At 30.7% G+C, this 8,797-nt stretch overlaps 1 pseudogene; it reads left to right on the top strand.

Annotated features, from left to right (window-relative positions):
* The first annotated feature begins 995 nt into the window (after nucleotides 1–995).
* On the top strand, nucleotides 996–8,502 carry LOC145006697 (homeobox-leucine zipper protein MERISTEM L1-like; annotated as a pseudogene).
* Nucleotides 8,503–8,797: the final 295 nt, after the last annotated feature.

Below are 8,797 nucleotides of genomic sequence, written 5' to 3'. Positions count from 1 at the left end.
GAAAGTGGTTTTCCATTTGTATTGTTCTCTCCCTCGAATACTAGATCTTTCACTTTAAGCATCACAAGAAAAAACCAGTAAGTTGATCTTCTCCACTTTTGTTAGCGATAAACTAATTATTTTCTACGATGTTCCACATTGAAAGAAAAGATAGGGTATGAAATTGAAATGAATACGGAGGTTTTGGATATATTTTATTTTCAACTGATGTATGTTCTATTTATTTTGGGGCTAAATTTTCTCACATTTGGTCTTAATGGGTTGAAAATTATATTTGCTATATTTGTCTTAATGTAATTAATAGAATTTTCCATCTAAAGTCATCTTTATATATATATATATATATATATATATATATATATATATATATATATATATATATATATATATATATATATATATATACCATTAACAAGCCCTTTTATCCAAAAAAGTAAAGCTTACAAAATACCTCTCTTGCTAGAGAGAGGGGGAAGGGATATATATATATATATATATATATATATATATATAGAGAGAGAGAGAGAGAGAGTAAAAAAAAGTTCAAAATCATTAAAAGTTGACTTTTTTCAAAAAATAAGAATATGTTTTCTTATGTAATATATAGGTGTATTTCGTTTGTATTTAATTATTAGCGTATCCTCCTCTCTATTCTCTATTTATGTTTAAAGTTTTTTTTTTGTTTTATTGTGGAAAATTAATGAGAGTTACAACAATATTTGTTTCTCGTGAGCTTGGATATATGCATTTTTAATGGATGTATCATGGATTATATATTTTTTGTTTTAAGAAATTTATAGCACTCATACATACCTAATAGTTTTTAGCCATACACAATAATTTGTGTTTTATATATTTGTATTGTACAACTACATAATACACAAATTGTTGTATATTGCGAAAAATTGTTGTGTACAACCAATTATCCAAATTTTATTATCAACCTCAAGCTAAGCTCTTCATAAATTCGAGCAGAAGCAGCGTTGAAGGGAGAGATGTTTCAGCCAAACATGATTGAAAATCATCATCATCATCATCTTGATATGAGTCATAGATCCCAAGAAAATAATCGTCTTAGGCATAGAGATGACTATCTCGGGAACGATATCATGGAAGCTGTTTCAGGCGATGATCAAGATCCCAATCAACATGCCAATAAAAAGAAACGCTACCATCGCCATACTCAACATCAAATCCAGGAAATGGAAGCGTGAGTCATTCTTTTACCCTAATCTTGAATATCTCATTTTTGTTGGTTTCACTCTAATGGGTGTGGTTCGAACCCATCTCATGTATGTAGTAATGGAGCTAGAATATCTAGTGCGCTGAATTAACTAAGTGTATATACAAAAATTTTAGAGCGGCTAAAATTCTTTAATTTCGTGTTTTTTTACTGAAATCTTAAAAATTATTTGTATTAAATACAACTTTGGAAGGAAGTGAGTGCAGATTGTGCATGTTATTAATCCTTCCTTGACTCCTTTTAGGAGAGAAGTTTGAATTACTCTTTTTGGTTGTTGACCTTTATACTATTTCATATACTTGTAGGTTTTTCAAAGAGTACCCCCATCCCGATGATAAGCAAAGAAAGGAACTTGGAAGAAGACTATCCTTGGAGCCTTTGCAGGTTAAATTTTGGTTCCAGAACAAAAGAACACAAATGAAGGTAAGTAACTTGCACAAAAACACAAATTTGTACTATAAGGTTTAAAGAAGTACTTGCTATGTAATTTGTACAACTTTTTTTTTGGTTAAGTTATACAATTTAATTACATAAGTGACTATAATATGATCATGTACCTCTTTAGTAATTTATATAGTTGGTTGTTTATTAGAGCTAAGAGGCTCAATATCGCAATTTCCATATTGTTCAAAGCATATAATACGTACACAGACATAAATCTTGAATGGGTGTATCTGAGTCAGTTGGTCCTATATGGAGAAAATTTATTTATGATGATATATACATCCATGATCCTTTATTAATTTTGGTAATCCGACATCAATTGGTTTAAATAGTTGCAATTTTCTAAATGTATAATAAGTAACGACACTAATTAGCTAGTTGTTTTAACTTTTTTTTTTCCTCTCATGTAATGAGTATATACAATCCATTAATTACTTGTTATTAATTTTTTTGTGATGGAACACACCTAGTCGAATGTTGACTGTATTTGCACTTATATTTTTAGACTCAACATGAACGCTTTGATAACTCTAAGCTGAGGAACGAAAATGAAAAGCTCCGGGCAGAGAACATACGTTACAAGGAAGCCCTTGCAAATGCCACCTGTCCTAACTGTGGAGGCCCAACTGCTATTGGTGAGATGTCTTTTAATGAACAACAGTTGAAGATTGAAAATGCTCGTCTACGAGAAGAGGTATGTTAGATTTTACCCTAAGAAAAAATATTTTCCTCACAAGTTTAAGCAGAGTGTGTGCTATTTTTATAACATACCAAAGTTATTTCTTTGGCTTTTTTAACAGATTGATAGGATATCCGGAATTGCTGCCAAGTATATTGGCAAGCCAATGCTCTCTAACCCGGATGCATCATCTCAAGGACCCCCTCGCTCACTTGAATTACCTGTGGCTAGTTTTAGTCCACAACAAGGGATGCTAGGTGAGATGTTTGGTGCAAACGACCTTCTTCAGTCCTTAGCTGGCCCTATTGAGGCTGAGAAACCTACTATCATTGATCTAGCTGTTACAGCCATGGAGGAACTAGTTAGAAAGGCTCAGGTTTGCGAGCCCTTGTGGGTTCCAACATCAAATAACTCTCATGAGATTTTAAGCGAAGACGAGTATCTGCGGTCATTTCCTAGAGGCATTGGACCGAAACTAATGGGATTCAAATCTGAAGCTTCAAGGGAATCGATGGTTATCAGCATGAATCATATGACTATTGTGGAAATTCTAATGGACGTGGTATATATTTACTAAGCATGCTATCTTTTTGTGGTAACTTTGTTATCTGTTATGAAGCACTTCCCTAATCTAACCATGATTTTTCAGCATCAATGGTCAAATGTGTTTTGTGGCATTGTTTCAAGAGCAATGACTTTAGAAGTGCTTTCAACCGGGGTGGCAGGCAATTATAATGGAGCTCTTCAAGTGGTAAGAAATCAGTCATCCAATGTCTTGTGAATCCACTGCAATAATTCAATTGATTCTAAATATTTTTGGGTATATTACATTTGAAATTAAAAAAGCTGTGAAGTACATGCTTCACAATCACTTCCGAATCTTAGACTTAAAAGTGTAGACCTATTAATCAAATTGATCGATACATGTTACTACAATAAATATCACAAATTCCAACGAAGCATAAAAGCGATGTCTGCTCTTCCAATCCATTCATCTTTCAGGATCAAATTTTAGGGTTTAGGGTCAAAAAAGGTAAAGTAATCTCTAGGAATCTTGTAGTCTCTATATCGGCCCTTAAATGTTGGATTTTCTAGAGTTAAGCTACTGTACACCATCGTTTAGAGCGGTTGGAGACGAGTTATGCAAGAATTACACTAAAGTGGAAAAGTAGGGGGGTATTGTTTTACTTTTGTATTTACGACGGCGTGGTTGAAGATAGCCAATAGCACCGTTATCTCATCCTCATTGAAAACCGTTTTAATAATCAATTGATTTTTGAAATGGTCCTAAAGTGGTAAACCATGCTTTATGTCGACATATAAGGTAAGCATAATCACAATCAAGAACCCATATTCATCATCAACGATGGTATATCCAACAATAACAACAAAGACCTCTTATTTAGAACTTCATTGGCTTAGTTTGTAGAATTGTCATCTTCTTTACCCTTGAATCTATTTAAGTCTCACCCTTTTATTTATAATATATGCGTGTCTAGTTCATCGAAAAGTACCATTTGTTTCATATTTTTCCTTAGCATACAAGGTTTCATAAAACTCACTGAGAGTGCGGGTAATAACTATAAAGTATGGTGTTTTTCAAATTGGAATATGAACCTGATAATGAAACAACAAAAGCAAACCCAAATGTTCCTCATTATACCTCACTTCCATCATTTCCACATCAGAAATTCTCTTTGAAAAAATATGAATGATAAGGTTTTATTCATCTTGTAATTTGTATAGAAACAACTTGTGCTTTAAATGCATTTTAATTAGTAAGTTTTTTTTCATCCATATGGGTTACAGTTTGAGCCAAAAAGCAGTTTCGGTATTCTCCTTTAGACCTTTTAGCTTGTAGAATGTTGGGAGAATGAAGTTAAATTTGAATTAGGTCTTTATAATCTTTCTCCTTCTTTTTCATAGTCTAGTCTGATTTGATTTTTGGCTTTAAAAGAATTCAATGAATCATCATAATTTTCTTAAGTCACTAATGCTCTATCTTAACCTACAATAAAGAAAAACTGGTATCACAATCTAATAGTGGCAAATCATATTTCATTGAATTCATTTGCTCAATATCACCTTAAAAGGTATAAGAGACAACTGATTTGAAGGTACGCATGGTTAGAGAAAATCAACAAACCTTGCATCGGTGTAGGATAAATTGACAAAACCTTTGCATGTTTAAGAAAGAAATCAAATGAAGGAAACCTATGTAGGTTTAGAAAATTGATATCATCTTGATTTAACACATTTCAAGAATTACCTATGATAACACACTCGTTTTCCAGCTCCAAACCTTGAACCTGAATTTCAGGATCACTCTCGTCATCCTCGTTTCCTGTAACCCTAATTGACCCTAAATTCTCAGTTTAACCTTGTTTTCCATATATATATATATATATATATATATATATATATATATATATATATATATATATATATATATATATATATATATATATATATATATATATATAAAGTAGACAGTGGCTACTCTAATTTTAATATTTGTATTTATAAATAAATATAGTTCACTAAAAGGTAATAATTATTATTATTATTATTATTATTATATATATATATATATATATATATATATATATATATATATATATATATATATATATATATATATATATATATATATATCAAGGTTGTACAAATCATTCGGCGGTAGCTCGATGGTCGACTGGTGTTAAGGGAATAATCGGTCTTGGCGGAGATTAATCGGGAACCATAAATTATTAATAAAATATTAAAATTAATCAAATAATAATATATCTTAAGAAAAAAAAGCACTTCAAAATTAGAAAATAAAAAAGATTGTAATTTGAAAATTTGAAAATTTTCGAGTAAAAAAAAAAATTTGAGTCTTTGAATTTTTTTTGTTTAACTTTTTTGACATTTTTTCGACTTTTTTTTTTTTTGACTTTTTTAACTTTTGTTGAGTTTTATTTACCGATTAATCTCGTCAAACCCGATAAATCATAAATTTCCGATTAATACCCTAATCCTCGGCGGGTGGAGAACGTCAAACGATTAATCCACGATTATTCGTCGATTAATCCCAATTTCTACAACCATGATATATATATATATATATATATATATATACACACCAAACTATTAACAACATCAATACTTTTAAAAAAATATGATGAGAAAATGACAAATGTCAATTTTATAGAAATTTTGAAAAAAAAAAGTAAATTAAGAGAAAGTGACAATGGACAATAAAAACTATTATTCTAATCTAATAAATAAATTTTTTATTTTCATATATCATTTTATGGTTTTTTTTAAATTAGTTTCTTTTTTCAAATATCATTTTTTTTGTATTTTACTATATTCTACGTAGTATTTTAGATTAAATAAATGCAATAAAAATAATAATAAATGAAAATCAATTTTATTAGTGGCCTTACTTTTTAATTTTAAAATTCTTAAATTAAAGTCTTATTAGTTTCATTTGTTTATTTATGTAAATTATTTATTTAAATTTATAAAAGAAAAAATACTTTAATTTTGATAATTCGGTATTTAATTTTCTTCTAAATAAATCTATATAATATATGGATCTTACACCTAACTTATTATTATATGAAGATTAGAACAATTAATCTAAGGCTATATTTATCAGCTAACAAAGTTTAATCCTAAAATAATGTAAAGACTAATAATTAGCTACCAAACAGTGGTAATGTATGATAAATTAAATATCCTCCTAATTTTTCTTTCTATTGTCTTCATACCCATATAATTTAATATTTAGAATAAATGTAATAATAAATAAATATCAATTTCATTAATGAACTAACCTTCTAATTTCTAAATTTCTAAATTAAGGCTCTATTAATTTATTTTATTTATTTATCTAAATTATTTGTTTATCTTTAAAAGAGAAAAAACAATTCAATTTTATTAATTCAATATTTTTTTAACTTTTCATATAAATTTAAATTTCTGAAATATATAAACCTTTGTATTTTTTTCTAAATACACCCATGTTTAAAAGATATTTGTCATAATTTTACATTAGTAGGTAATTTTACATTGGTAGGATGATAAGTACGAAGAAAAGTAATAGGATATTTAATTCGTGATCGTTAAGACTTGGAAACCAATAAGAAACAAAATTACTCCTAAAGAGGAAGAATTCAACTCACATGTCAATGCCTAGCTATCAAGTAGTATCGGTTTTTGTTGAATGTTGGTAATAAACAACTAAGATATTTACTCGCAGTAGGTTGTAAAAATGGTCATTGTGAAATTTTCCCCAGAAACAGATTCATTAGCCAATTTCAAAAGGCCTATTGCGACAGCATGTGGCTTTAGTAATTATTATTTTTACATATGTATATTTAGATGTAACAGTACTTAAGGAAGTATTTTTCACATATGTTTAGTATCAAAAAGATCACTGTATCTGCATGTCAAGATAAATAGTGGAGAAATGAAGTGTAGTATACTTGTATTTGTTGTAGTGAGCTATATAATGAAACCCCAATTGTATTTATTTCTATACTGTTCTAAACAGTTTTTTTTTTTCTTTTTTTGTCTAGATGAGAGCTGAATATCAGATTCCTTCACCACTCGTTCCAACACGAGAAAACTATTTCGTTCGGTATTGTAAACAACATGGTGATGGGACGTGGGCGGTTGTTGATGTATCCATGGATAATATGGGCTCATCGTCAATTTCAAGATGTAGGAGAAGGCCCTCTGGCTGCTTGATTCAAGAACTTCCTAATGGTTACTCAAAGGTACACTCTCTAGCTTCAATCAATGTATTATTTTAGCTTTGATGAAGTAAACGGATTTCACAAATCATGTCTGGTTTTTGTTTTCCAGGTCACTTGGATTGAACATGTTGAAGTTGATAATGGGGACGTTCATGATATCTATAAGGTACTAGTAAACTCTGGTCTTGCATTTGGTGCAAAAAGATGGGTAGCCACTTTAGATAGACAAAGTGAACGACTTGCAAGTGCAATGGCTAGCAATATTCCTGCAGGAGATGTCGGAGGCAAGTGTCCTAGTTCACAATCATATCTTTCCTAGTATCTGATTAAAGACGTTTTCTAGTATCGTTTAATAAAATCTATTATTGATTATCCTATTCATTCTTTTTATAGTTATAACGTCTCCAGAAGGGCGAAAGAGTATGTTGAAGTTAGCAGAAAGAATGGTTTTGAGCTTCTGTAGTGGGGTTGGTGCTTCGACTGCTCACACATGGACAAGTTTATCTGGTAGTGGAGGAGATGATGTGCGTGTAATGACCCGAAAGAGTGTAGATGATCCAGGCAGGCCTTCTGGTATTGTGCTAAGTGCTGCAACTTCATTTTGGTTACCAGTTCACCCAAAACAGCTTTTGAATTTTCTCCGTGATGAGAACTCTAGGAATGAGGTAATTATGCAGCTAGCTAGCCTTTAATATAAAACCTTATATATATATATATATATATATATATATATATATATATATATATATATATATATATATATATATATATATATATATATATATATATATATTCATATGAAATTAGCTCTTTAATTCTATTTTATACATCCAGTGGGACATCCTTTCGAATTGTGGGCATGTTGAAGAAATCGCACACATTGCCAACGGCCGTGATCCAGGAAATTGTGTTTCCCTTCTGCGTGTTAATGTAAGCTCTAGAATTAAACATCTTAATCAATTTCCAATTTATTAATCATATGACTTTCACGTTGTTTATCTTGTAGAGTGCCAATTCAAGTCAGAGCAACATGCTCATCCTACAAGACAGTACAACCGATTCTACAGGTTCATATGTTTATATATGAACCAGTGGATATTGGTGTGATGAATGTTGCATTAAATGGAGGTGATCCAGATTATGTTGCGTTGCTTCCATCTGGTTTTGCCATACTTCCTGATGGACCAGTAGATTATGAAGGAGGAGCTCTTGTTAGTGGAACTGGTGGATCATTACTCACCATCGCATTCCAGATTTTAGTAGATTCGGATCCTACATCCAAACTGTCACTAGGATCGGTGGCAATAGTTAATAGTCTTATTAAGTCCACGGTTGAAAGAATCAAAGCTGCAGTAGCTTCTAATATGAGTAAAGCAATGGGGATTTAATAAGGTAAAACAGCCATCAACCTCACTTGGTTACATCAGATCTCAAAGTATTCATTTTTTTAACACGCATTAATTAGGTTAACCCAAATAGTGTACTGGTGGTGGTGGAGGGGTGTTGCACTGATGTGGCTATTCCTACGCGTGGTGTATACCTTATTAGTCACATACTAATTGGGTTATAACATTTTTTTGATTATATCTCTGCATTGATGTACCTTGCAGTGGTGTGAAGGAAAGGGGAAAACATCTTTGCAGGCGAAAATTTCTCTGTTATCTTTAAGAATAGATGAAAGAA

The sequence above is a fragment of the Lactuca saligna genome, chromosome 7 (genome assembly GCF_052625555.1).
Source record: "Lactuca saligna cultivar CGN05327 chromosome 7, ASM5262555v1, whole genome shotgun sequence".
Lineage (NCBI taxonomy): Eukaryota > Viridiplantae > Streptophyta > Magnoliopsida > Asterales > Asteraceae > Lactuca > Lactuca saligna.
Note: the sequence above shows the minus strand (reverse complement) of the source record. Positions and strands in the feature narration are given on the sequence as shown.